The sequence below is a fragment of the Myotis daubentonii genome, chromosome 15, assembly GCF_963259705.1.
Source record: "Myotis daubentonii chromosome 15, mMyoDau2.1, whole genome shotgun sequence".
Lineage (NCBI taxonomy): Eukaryota > Metazoa > Chordata > Mammalia > Chiroptera > Vespertilionidae > Myotis > Myotis daubentonii.
Window position 1 is genome coordinate 41,017,879 of NC_081854.1, and position 12,791 is coordinate 41,030,669.

At 42.7% G+C, this 12,791-nt stretch overlaps 1 protein-coding gene and 1 long non-coding RNA gene across 2 annotated transcripts in view; both read left to right on the plus strand.

The window, feature by feature from the left end:
• Window positions 1-396, plus strand: part of WDR59 (WD repeat domain 59) — a 71,299-nt gene extending 70,903 nt beyond the window's left edge. Inside the window, exon 29 of the mRNA XM_059667445.1 lies at window positions 151-396. The gene's annotated coding sequence lies outside the window, so the exon portion shown is untranslated. The remainder of the gene's footprint in view (window positions 1-150) is intronic.
• Window positions 397-5,312: 4,916 nt separating this feature from the next.
• On the plus strand, window positions 5,313-10,237 carry LOC132217335 (uncharacterized). The gene is made up of 2 exons (XR_009448877.1): window positions 5,313-6,972; window positions 7,212-10,237. It is a non-coding gene; the product is annotated as an uncharacterized LOC132217335 (long non-coding RNA).
• The last annotated feature ends 2,554 nt before the right edge of the window (window positions 10,238-12,791 follow it).

Genomic DNA, 12,791 nt, shown 5'->3' on the forward strand with positions numbered 1-12,791 from the left:
TTTTTATTCAAACATGAATAATAAATTATGGAGAGATTTCCCCCTGAAGACCTCATTCAGCATTTTGTCCAGTGGGCAAAAAATGAGCACATTTCTCAGAAGCTGAAAGAACATTAATTGGATTCTCAATCCCCTTTTGTTCTGTTGCAGCAGTTGGCTCTGCTTTTAAAGATATGCCCAGTAATAATGTCATCTGTTCCTTTCTCTGACAAGTAAAGAAAATCACCAGGTTTTGAGAAGACTTAAATACTCGTCAATTTACAACATAGTTCATTCTTAAGAGCTCCTAATAACCTAACCTCAACATTAAATACTGTTTCTTCTTCATCGTTAAACTGCTTTGTAGTGATAGTGTTTTTCACTTGATATTAAAAGCACTTGATTGATTTCCAGAGAGGCCATGTATTGTTAGAAATAATAATAGCCATGATTTGACAAAATTTTGTAAACTACACTCTGGTGAATAGGTGCAAGTGGATAACTAGTCCAATGAAATCTGATTCAGGTATTTATCATCATGCCTCCTATTTATAATCATTTCAGTTACACACTCCACATGGTTACACTTACAGATTCACTTGTCCCAACACAGAGTCATATTCTATGTTTTCTCTGAAATCCACGTTCTTGTTTACATCTAGGATGTATTCAAAGGGTTGTTTGCTACTTTTATCACTATTTTTATTTTTCAGTTAAACTTTTTGAGCTGTTTTTAAAAAAATATATTTTATTGATTTTTTTACAGAGAGGAAGGGAGAGGGACAGAGAGTTAGAAACATCGGTGAGAGAGAAACATCCATCAGCTGCCTCCTGCACACCTCCTACTGGGGATGTGCCCGCAACCAAGGTACATGCCCTTGACCGGAATCGAACCTGGGACCCTTCAGTCCGCAGGCCAACACTCTATCCACTGAGCCAAACCAGTCAGGGCCTTTTTGAGGTATTTTTAAAAAAGTATGTTATTGATTTTTTTAGAGAGGAGGGAGAGGGTAAAAATAAAGGTTATACTTGTAAATAAGTTACACAAAACTTGGCAAGTTTCTGGCATGGTCATACAAGGGCAACAGAAGAGATCCCTGTGGTGATGGACACGTTTTGTATCTTGATTGTGGAAGTGAATACTCCTTTATGCCTGTGATAAAATTGCGCGGGACTAAATACGCATCCACAAAGCAGTACAAGTAAAACCTGAAGAATGTGAATAAGATCGGTGGATTGCATCCATGTCAATGTCCTGGGTGTGATAAGACTTTGGAGGTGTTATTACCCTGATTGTGGTGATGGTGTCACGGTGTATGCATATATCCAAACTCATCAACCCATAGACATTAAATATGTGGGGGTCTTTTTCTCTATCAGTTAAACTGTAGAAAAAAATCCTGGGTGTGATAATGTACTAGTACTGCAGCCTTGCAATAAGTTACCACTGGAGGAGACTGGGCAAATGGTACCCAGGGTGCTTCTATATTATTTCTTAAAGATGCATGTAAATCTATAATTATTTAAGAAAGGTTTAATTTTTAAAAAGAGCGGGATACTGAGATTTGCCACAATTGGTTCTGATTAATAACTGAACGTTGAGCATCCACTCAGGCAGGCTAGACTGGCTCTGGACCTAAATGAAAACTAGTGATCAGTGGGGCTTGTGGACCCATTCTGTCCTACCCAGTGTGGGGGAGGAAAAATCGATTCCTCTACCCATCTTAGGTTCTCCAGCTGTGGCCTTGTAAATTAGACGGACAAAAGACAGAATAACAAGAGAAAAATAAAACACAAGTTTTTGAACTTGTGCAGTGAGTAACGTAGAGATGAGTAACTCCCATAGGTGGCTTAGAAGTCAGGCTTATACATAGCATCCTCCACAAAGAACAGTACATCTTTAGAGACATGACAAGATAAAGAAAAGGGACCTTGAGTCCTTTGGGGCAGCCTATTTGGGGAGGCAAATATATGAGAAACTAATGGTAGGTAAAAGCTAGTTAGTGAAGTTTGTTAACTAGCTTCCTCTGGTGCCATCTCCAGACTGATAAGAGTGATTAACCTTTGTCCTTTCTGGCAGAGAGGAGAGGAGGAACACCTTTGTAAATGTATGTCCTGCTTTTAGGGGAGAGCAGAGAGCTCCCCCTATGCTTGCTGCTGATAAATTGCCTTTAGCTCCAAATAATTGTCATGTGAAAGAGGGCTGTTTTGGAGTGACGTATTCTGGTTTTCTTCACTAGGAGGCAAGATTCAATCCTTAATTGACGCAGTCAGCCCCTAACACGTGTACCAAGACCCGTGACTTCTCCCTCCTCCTGAAGAGCACTCCCTTACCTAACAAGCAGGGAAACTAGGGCCTCACACGTGGGTTGCTGTAGTGAATTTTCTTTCCTTGAGTAATAGTGAGTTGAGGCTTGGAGCAGTTAATGTGACTTGAGCAAGATTTTCCCTAAGTGAGTGGAATCAGATATGGAGCCTCAATATCGCCCATTGAACTTTACTAAGTCACAGGAATGGAGAGGAGGGTGGGAGGGACAGACTCAGCAGGATTGAGCTCAGCCTGGGTTTGCTGATATTGCAGGAGGTGACTGGTGCTTAATAATAAGCATGTCAGAGTTTCTCATTCCAGTTTTAATCTTTTGACTGGTTGCCTATGGCAGTTGGAATTATTTTCCAGTCATGCTCGTGGTTGGAAAGCAGTTAAAACTTTCAGGAATAGATGACACGTGATATCTGCCATCTTATTGAAAATTTACAACTAATCCTGGGAGACTGGTTATTACGTCCCAAACCAGATATCAGAAATCCCCAGTGCTGCCACCAGGGGGAGGCTGTGAGTACTGTAAAGTCTTTCCTATTGGACATGAGTAGCCAATCTGAAAAGCACAGACAAGAGTATTATAAAGATACTAGAGGCCCGGTGGAGGATCCCTCAGCCTGGCCTGCGGGAATCAGGCCTAAACTGGCTCTCCGACAACCCCCGAGGGGTCCTGGATTGCGAGAGGGCACAGGCCGAGGGACCCCACTGGTGCATGATGGGGGCCGGGAGGGACCCCCGGAGGGCTCCAGGGCGTGTCTGGCCTGTCTCACCCACTGGACCCCAGCAGCAAGCTAACCTACCGATCGGAGCATTTTCCCCCTGGTGGTCAGTGTGTGTCACAGCAACTGGTCAAATGGTCTAACACTTAGCATATTAGGCTTTTATGATATAGGATTTCTCTTGCAGTAGCATAAATCTCAAACAATCTGTAATTACTACCTTTATTTTGCTGCATTAAGCAAAGATAGAAAGGTTGAGAAAACAATGGGATAGAAATGACATATCTTTTCTCACTGAGCCCAGCTTTTGCTGTCATGGCTCTGGGTTGTCATTCAAGAAAGCACACTCTCTCACCCTTGGTGCGTTCAGAAGTTGAAGCTTTGACAATTGTGGAGAGAGAACCAAGATGGCGGCATAGGTTAACGCCAGAGTTTGCTGCTTTGAACAACTACTTCAAAAGTGAAACTAAAAGACGGAACGGACATCACGCAGAACCACAGAAACGCTGGCTGAGTGGAAGTCCTACAACTAGGAGGAAAGAGAAACGCATACGGACACTCAGAGGAGGCGCAGTGCTGAAGTCTAATTCTGAGGTGCGGAGTGCGCGGAGCGGGCTGGCGGCGGAGGGCGCGGTTGGCGTTTTCAATCGGGAGGGAGTCGCAGACTCTGAGCTCCAGATACAGGCGAGTCTTTAGGGACCCAGACTCCAACGGGAGAAGCGGGACTGTCTGGCTTCGGTCAGAGCGAGTGCAGCTTTCTCGCCGAGCTTTGCAGCGGGTGCTGGGACTCAGAGAGGCAGAGCCCCTTGGGACAGGACTGAGAGCCGCCATAACTGCTCTCTCCGGCCCACCCTGTTGATCCTGTTCGACCCGCCCTGCCCAAGCCCTGCACAGAGGCATTTGCCGGATAGCCTCAGGCAAAGGCTAGATTAGCACCTCCCTAGAGGACAGAAGTTCTCTCACTGCTGACACAGCTGATTCTCATAGCCACTTGGCCTGAAGGTCAAACCCTCCCTGCTATTAGCTACAACAATCAAGGTTTAACTATAAGACTGCGAACAAAGACCACTAGGGGGTGCACCAAGGAAGCATAACAAAATGCGGAGACAAAGAAACAGGACAAAATTGTCAATGGAAGATATAGAGTTCAGAACCACACTTTTAAGGTCTCTCAAGAACTGTTTAGAAGCTGTCGATAAACTTAATGAGATCTACACGAAAACTAATGAGACCCTCGATGTTATATTGGGGAACCAACTAGAAATTAAGCATACACGGACTGAAATAACGAATATTATACAGACGCCCGACAGCAGACCAGAGGAGCGCAAGAATCAAGTCAATGATTTGAAATGCGAGGAAGCAAAAAACACCCAACCGGAAAAGCAAAATGAAAAAAGAATCCAAAAATGCGAGGATAGTGTAAGGAGCCTCTGGGACAGCTTCAAGCGTACCAACATCAGAATTATAGGGGTGCCAGAAGATGAGAGAGAGCAAGATATTGAAAACCTATTTGAAGAAATAATGACAGAAAACTTCCCCCACCTGGTGAAAGAAATGGACTTACAGGTCCAAGAAGCGCGGAGAACCCCAAACAAAAGGAATCCAAAGAGGACCACACCAAGACACATCATAATTAAAATGCCAAGAGCAAAAGATAAAGAGAGAATCTTAAAAACAGCAAGAGAAAGAAACTCAGTTACCTACAAGGGAATACCCATATGACTGTCAGCTGATTTCTCAACAGAAACTTTGCAGGCCAGAAGGGAGTGGCAAGAAATATTCAAAGTGATGAATAGCAAGAACCTACAACCAAGATTACTTTATCCAGCAAAGCTATCATTCAGAATTGAAGGTCAGATAAAGAGCTTCACGGATAAGGAAAAGCTAAAGGAGTTCATCACCACCAAACCAGGATTATATGAAATGCTGAAAGGTATCCTTTAAGAAGAGGAAGAGGAAGAAAAAGGTAAAGATACAAATTATGAACAACAAATATGCATCTATCAACAAGTGAATCTAAGAATCAAGTGAATAAATAATCTGATGAACAGAATGAACTGGTGATTATAATAGAATCAGGGACATAGAAAGGGAATGGACTGACTATTCTTGGGGGGGAAAAGTGTGTGGGAGACTGGACAAAAATCGTGCACCTATGGATGAGGACAGTGGGTGGGGTGTGAGGGCGGAGGGTGGGGCGGGAACTGGGAGGAGGGGAGATATGGGGGGGAAAAAAGAGGAACAAATGTAATAATCTGAACAATAAAGATTTAATTAAAAAAAAAAAGTTGAAGCTTTGCTGGTATAAACTGACCCATGCTGCTAGGTGTTTTGGTGCCTTTGTGTCCAAATGGGGGATAACTCATTTCAGGGCCTGGGCCCCAGGCATTACTTCTGTCACTCTCTTAATTTAGAGAGAACCGTTGATGGAGAGACCTCCAAGAGGTCTCTGTTTATTCTTCTTTTCCTAATGGAGATCAGGCATGGAAGAAAGGAGAAAAGACTGAAGTTGATGTCTAAAATAGGTGGATTTTCTTTCCCATCAGGAGAGTGTCCCAGAAACGAATGTGATTGATTGGCTTTAGAAGGCATGGACCGATCTGTAACCTAAAGGAATCAATCTTTTTTTCCTCTGTAAACATTTTGGATACATTTGATACAGCAGATCTTAAACATTTGTGCAGTACAAGTAGAGGATATACTCTTCCTTGCTTTCCTCACAAAAGGCTTTGAGAGAGTTGGAAATCCTGAAATAGAGATGGCGGAAGGAGCTCAGAGTGGAGTTTTTAGAGCAGAACTTCCTCAACATTTATATCTGTAAAACTGACAAGTTATTGACACTAGGAGGCAGCAGAGATCTAGAGTTGGTGAATCCGATCAGATTTTTTTCAGCCTGAAATGAGGTTGAGGATGAAGGTTAATCCAGACTAGTCTATACCTGTTTCTCTAGTTGTGAAATGAAAGAGCTGCTTGCTTGTAATCACCTTAGATTCGTCGATCCAGTGATTGAACAAACACGTACCATCAGAAAATCAAAGCCCTTTGAAATCCCGTGTCTTGCCTTCTTAAGAATGAACATTTCCCACACCTCATTGCTAAAAATCTGAGCTTTTAACATTAATTTTAAATTGCATTTTAAGTGAGACACTAATTAAAATACAGTTATTAATAAGGAAGGTGGATGTGGCCACATCAAATCTACAAGCTTTGATCAATAAGGTGGTTCAGAGAATTCTACCAATATTGATTCTAGGAGTGAATGAAAAAGGCAGAAGCTGAACTAAGGAGACAATTTTAAAAAAATGTTAAGCTGAAGTCAGGTAGATGTCTTTTAAGGTACTTTCACCGTTTTCACCCCTTGACCTTCACACAGGGAAACAGCCCATTTTACAATTGGTAAGACTGAGGCTCAGAGACATTACTTACGCTCAAGGTGACAGAAAGAATGACAAAGCAGGGATTAGAACCCGGATTTCCTGTAGGTTTGCCTGAATTCACTCTGTCATGTTGCTTTACCAGGAATGGCAGCAAATCCCTGATGGATGGCTCATTGGAAAACATGTTCGTACAAGGTCAGTTGAGATTACTAAGTCATGTGATGGATAATTGCATCAAATCAAGATTTTTTAAAAAAATCAATGAATTATGGTCATGGATTCGGACTAAGAAGATAAGTTTTATGAAGGATGAATGCAAAGTCTGTAGTTAGAAGCAACTAACTGTAGAAGTTCAGGATGAGGGAGTTCCTATGGGAAAGACTTACAGATTTTAGCTGTGTGCTCAGTAGGGGCCAACAGTATACATTTATAGCCAAAAAGTCAACGAAAGCTTAGACTTCATTGTTTGGATAGAGAGAAGTAATAGCCTTATTTATGCCTCTTTATCAGCCTGTGACCATTCTGTTCAGTTCTGGGGCATTTTTATAGGAACAGTGTTTAAAAAATAAGAAAGGTGGTGAAGTTGCCCAAACCGGTTTGGCTCCGTGGGTAGAGCGTCGGCCTGCAGACTGAAGAGTCCCAGGTTCGATTCCGGTTAAGGGCATGTACCTTGGTTGCGGGCACATCCCAAGTAGGGGGTGTGCAGGAGGCAGCTGATAGATGTTTCTCTCTCATCGATGTTTCTAACTCTCTATCTCACTCCCTTCCTCTCTGTAAAAAACCAATAAAATATATTTTTTTAAAAAAAGAAAGGTGGTGAAGAGCTTGGAAACTATCTAAAAATGAAGAATTATTATAAACATTGGAAAGTCTTGTCCTGGCCAAGAGAAGAAATAGAGAAGACACAAAACACTGACTTATAATGGCTGAAAGTAAGTTAGATTTATTCTGTGGTTCCAGAGTCAAAAGTAGGATCCAGGAAACAGGTTACAAGGAAATAAATTTCAGCTCAGTATCAGTGGTAGCAAAAACAATTTTTAAATGAGTGATTGTGGTGACATTACTAATATTCCATACTCATCTTAGAGTATTTCTATGTAGGGAAATAACCTTGACGAGTCTCTTTGGGATGAAAGGTGAGCTGGCTCTGGTGTGGTCAGAAAGAAGATATAGAAAATAGAGCTCAGTTTTTCTCTGTAATGAGATGAGAGGAATTTTTATGTTCCCAGGGGAGCTATGGGAAGAAGGGAGAAAGAGGGTGAGGAGAGCAACCTGGCAGAAGGCCTGCCCTCCCCCCTCGCTGTGGGACACCAGAGTGAGAAACTTGCTGAACAATTGCTCAGGGCAGTGAACTTTAACATTCAGTTTGACATTATGTTGTGACCTATCTAATAAAAGAGTAATATGCAAACTGACCATCACTCCAACACACAAGATGGCCACCTCCATGTGGTCAAAGATGGCTGCCACAAGATAGCCGGCAGGGGAGGGCAGTTGTGGGCGATCAGGCCTGCAGGGAAGGACAGTTGGGAGTAACCAGGCCGGCAGGGTAGGGCAGTAGGGGCAACTGGGCTGGCAAGGGAGGGAAGTTAGGCTGGTGGGATCGGGCCTAAATGGGCAGTCGGACCCTTGAGGGGTCCCAGATTGGAGAGGGTGCAGGCTGGGCTGAGGGACACACACACACACACACACACACACACACACACACACACACACACCCTGTGCACGAATTTCATGCCCCGGGCCTCTAGTTGGGGGGAATAAAAAAGAGGACTAAGGTTCAGGATGGAGGGAAGTGACCAGTGAGATAAGACAATGAATGAGGGCACTGAGGTGTGAGCAAGCGAATCTCTAACCTGGACTGCCTAGATTTATGTCGGTATCTGGGAAATCCATGAGAATGTCGGGGAGGCAGCCCAGACCTGCTTTATGTAGATATCAAAGATAAAGGTGACTTCAGAGGACAGAGGGATTAGGGATATCTGCATCACACAAGGGAGACTTAAAATTAAAATTGTCCAACAGCCCTGGCCAGGTAGCTCAATTGGTTAGTGTCATCCTGATACACTAAGGTTGTGGGTTTGATCCTAGTCAGAGCACATAAAAGAATTAACCAATGAATGCATATATGGATGAACAACAAATTGATGTCCCCCCCCCTTTCCTCTCTAAAATCAATCAATCAAATAATCGATTTTTAAAAAAGAGTTGTCCAGCAAAAGGTAGTGCTCTCTGGTCACTAGGAGAGCTCTCTGGGTAGCATCTGTTAAAGGTGTTGCAGGGGGAATTCTTGCATTGTTTAGGAGGCTGCACCAGATGAGCTCTAAGGATCTGGATAAATGAAACTCACTGCCTTTCCCTCTACCTGCGTTATTATGTCCTTTCATTCAAGGATCAACTTGGGTTGGCAAGAAGTCAATGTGCCTTAATACATTAATACTTACATAACGTTACTTTTTAGAGGTCTGACTCTACTTTTCCATCCATCCATTTAACAAGTGCCTGTTTTGCTTCAGTCATTGTGCTACCCTTTGTTGGAACACGCTCGTTAATTAGGCATGATTCCTGCTGTTTTATGAGCTAACGTTTTGGTATGCACGATGCTTATTCTAACAAGGGCTTTCTGAGTTAGGAATCTGCAGTAGTGGGGGTAGCGTCTGGGAACCTGGAGACCTTTGTTCTCACCCCAGCTTTGCCATGTGACCCTAGTAGGCACAGAACCTCTGTAAATCTCGAATTACCCATCTATAAAGTAAAGGTGCACAGCTCTTCTGGTTGTCACAGCTCCAAAGCCTATAACATTTAGGCACATGACCTAGGACACGAAGCAAGCAGATGTCTTGACACCTTAAGTGGAGTCCTCTAGAAATTCATTCTAAAAATACCAGGTCAGTACTTCTCCTAATTGTTAAGGTCATCAAAAGCAAGGAACGTCTGAAACACTGTCACAGCTAAGCTGAGTAACAGGCATCCTGAATGGGGTCCTGGGACAGTAGAGGGACAGTAGGAACAATGAAGGAGACCTGAATAAAGTATGGACTTTAGTTAATAACATTGTGTCAATATTGGTTCGTTAATTGTGTGGACGAAAGGGGCCACATGCTAACCTGACAAGCTCAGGGAAGGCCTGCATGGCAGTCTTGCAAACTCAGAGACCTAAAGTAACCACAAAGGATGGTCTGAAATTAAACTTTAACTAAAAGCAGTTATGGTGGGTAGTTACATCCTAGGCTGGTATCTTCACTGACAAGGTCAACGTTTACCTTAACTGAGCCTATCTGTCTTTTTGCATCTATAATAACATACCCTTGAAATGTCTGGGTAACTTGTAACTTCCCTTTTTCTGGAGCCCCTGGGGCACAACCTAATGTGCTGGGTGCCAGGACAGATACCACAAATTCCTTCATTATTATCGTGTTAATTGTTCCTGCACCCACCTAAGGGTGTGTCTGTCATTTTACTTTATATCCAATCCCAGGGGTTTTCCCGCTTTGCTTTCTCCCACCTCTCTAGTCTATCACCAGTGGATTTCATGTAACCCACCTACATCCCTTTCTTTTGATTGCAAGGTATAAATACAGATGTAACCCACCATTCTCCAGAGCATTATCTCAATTGGAGGTTCTGCTTCCCAGCATATGTCGACAGTTTGGCTCAAATAAACTCACAGAAATTATTTACAGGTTTCAGTGGTTTTTTACATTAACAATTGTGACGAATATAGTATAAGATGTTAATACAAAGGGAAACTGGGTGTGGAGCATAAGGGAACTGTCTGTACTCTCTAATTTTTCTGTAAGTCTAAAACTCTTCTGAAATAAAAAGGTTATTCACATGTATTTAACATTTAATAGTAAGGGATTTAACATTTCTTGTAGTGGCAGTAGTAATAACTTCCAAAGCTATTCATAAGAGGTAAGAAAAGGTTGATGATTTACTATACTCACTTCTTCATCTAACTCAGTGGTTTCTCAACCTTCTGACCCTTTAAATACAGTTCCTCATGTTGTGACCCAACCATAAAATTATTTTCGTTGCTACTTCGTAACTGTAATGTTGCTACTGTTATGAATCGTAATGTAAATATCTGATATGCAGGATGGTCTTAGGCGACCCCTGTGAAAAGGTCGTTCAACTGCCAAAGGGGTCGCAACCCACAGGTTGAGAACCGCTGATCTAACCTCTTCTTGACATTGCCTGTTTCACATAAACATATAATATGAATTATCCTCATTATCGAGATTTCAAATGTGCTGACATTTATAAGTAGTTCAATCAAAATTATTCCTTACTAGAGGCCCAGTGCATGAAATTCGTGCTTGGGAGAAGGGTGTACCCCAGCCCGGCCTGCACCCTCTTGCAATCCGGAACCCCTCGGGCTTGGCCGGCGATCAGAGCCTATCAGGGCTTTCTTTCCCCTGGCTGCTGGCAGCTGGCCCCGCCCCCTCTGCTGCCACTGCTTGCCATCTGTGTGGCACTGCCACCAGTTGCCTCCCTCTGCGGACAACAGACGTGGGGTATGATCACTTGGCTGCTCGGGCCTCCCTTTGCAGGGCAATCGCTGGCCAGCCCACACACCTGCCACAGCGTCGCTGGCCGGTGGTTTGGGCCTCCCTCTGTGGGGCAATGGCAGGGCCCCCTGACCAATTGCATCGCACCCACCTTGGCTGGCCTGGCGCCAGTGCACGTCATAGCATGGTCGTCTGGAAGCACGTCCGGATGGTCATTCTGCCAATTGGTTGTTCAGTTAATTTGCATATTATACTTTTATTATTATAGATGTTATCTGGAGCAATCCCTTAATTCTTACTTTGACATTTTAAGATCAAGGAGTAATCAGACAGTGACACCAAAGCACTGCTCAGTGTATAATTAATCTTTCCAAATTAGGCTGAAAAGCCAATTAATCATTCTTAGAAATAAGGATAAACTTTTGAAATGGTATCCATCCCTGCCTGTTACTACTCTGATTTTATTTAATTGGGTCTCTTTATTCAGAAATGGCAGCAAGCTTGCATTCCTTGAGTTCTGGCTAAGGATGTGTGTGAGCATGCACGCACACACACACACACACACACACACACAGGAAATTCCATTTTCCACTTAGATTGGAAAAGATAAAAAAGTTGAAAAAACACATAGTTGGCACAGACTTCTTTATTTTTGTTTATTTTTTTTATTGCTTACAGTATTACAAAGGGTATTACATATGTGTCCCTTTTTCCCCCCGCGCCCTTGACAATCCCCTGGCCTCCCCTACCCCCCAGTGTCTTATGTCCATTGGTTATGCTTATATGCATGCATACAAGTCCTTTGGTTGATCTTATTTTTGTTTATTTTTGAGAGAGAGAGGAATTGAGAGAAAGAAACATCAATATGAACTGAAACATGGATTGCTTAATTTAAATTTTTTGTAGTTTGAGGTTTTTAAAATTTTTAAACTTTTTTTATTGATTTCAGAGAGGAGGGGGGGGAGAGAGAGAGAGAGAGAGAGAGAGAGAGAGAGAGAGAGAGAGACATCAGTGATGAGAGAGAATCATTGATCAGCTGCCTCCTGCGCACCCCCTACTGGGGATTGAACTCTGACCTCCTGGTTCATTGGTTGACACTCAGCTACTGAGCCACACAGGCCAGGTTTTGTTTTGTTTTTAATATGTCCATTTGACTTTTCAATGTAAAACAAAACAAAACTGTTTATTTTTAATATATTTCTTTATTGATTTCAGAGAGGAAGGGAGAAGGAGATGGAGAGATAGAAACATCAATGATGAGAGAGAATCATTGATTGGCTGCCTCCTGCACACCCCACACTGGAGATCGAGCCTGCAACCCAGGCATGTGCCCTTGGCCGGAACCGAACCTGGGACCCTTCAGTCCTCAGGCTGACGCCCTATCCACTGGGCCGAGCTGGCTAGGGCAAAAACTGTTTAAATATTGTAAGATTTCCTTGCCAAAAATGAACAGGCAACTTTTTTTTTTAAATATAAAAAAAGACATTTTTCTGGCTGCTCAGTGCTTGACTGAGAATTTTGTGTGTTGGAGGCAGCTGGATGCAAACCACAATATTTCCTCAATTTTGTTTGAAACAGGTTTGCTGTGCTTGAGGCAGAATGTTTCTATGAGTCAAAGAAGCACACACCCAAATAAGGTGTGCTTATGCTTTCAGAGTTTTATTGAACATGTTTATTACGAGGTACACTTTATGTGTGTGCTTTACATTTCAGATGTAATATCAATTCGGTCTGAAGTATCAACCTGTCATTACTTTCCGGATAATAGCTTAGCTAATAGGAAGTGACAATTAAAATCATATTTTAAAAGTCCTTCCCTAAAGTTTTGGCATTGTGCATATATTACATAGTCCTTGGAATAATAATGCCACCAGGAAAACTT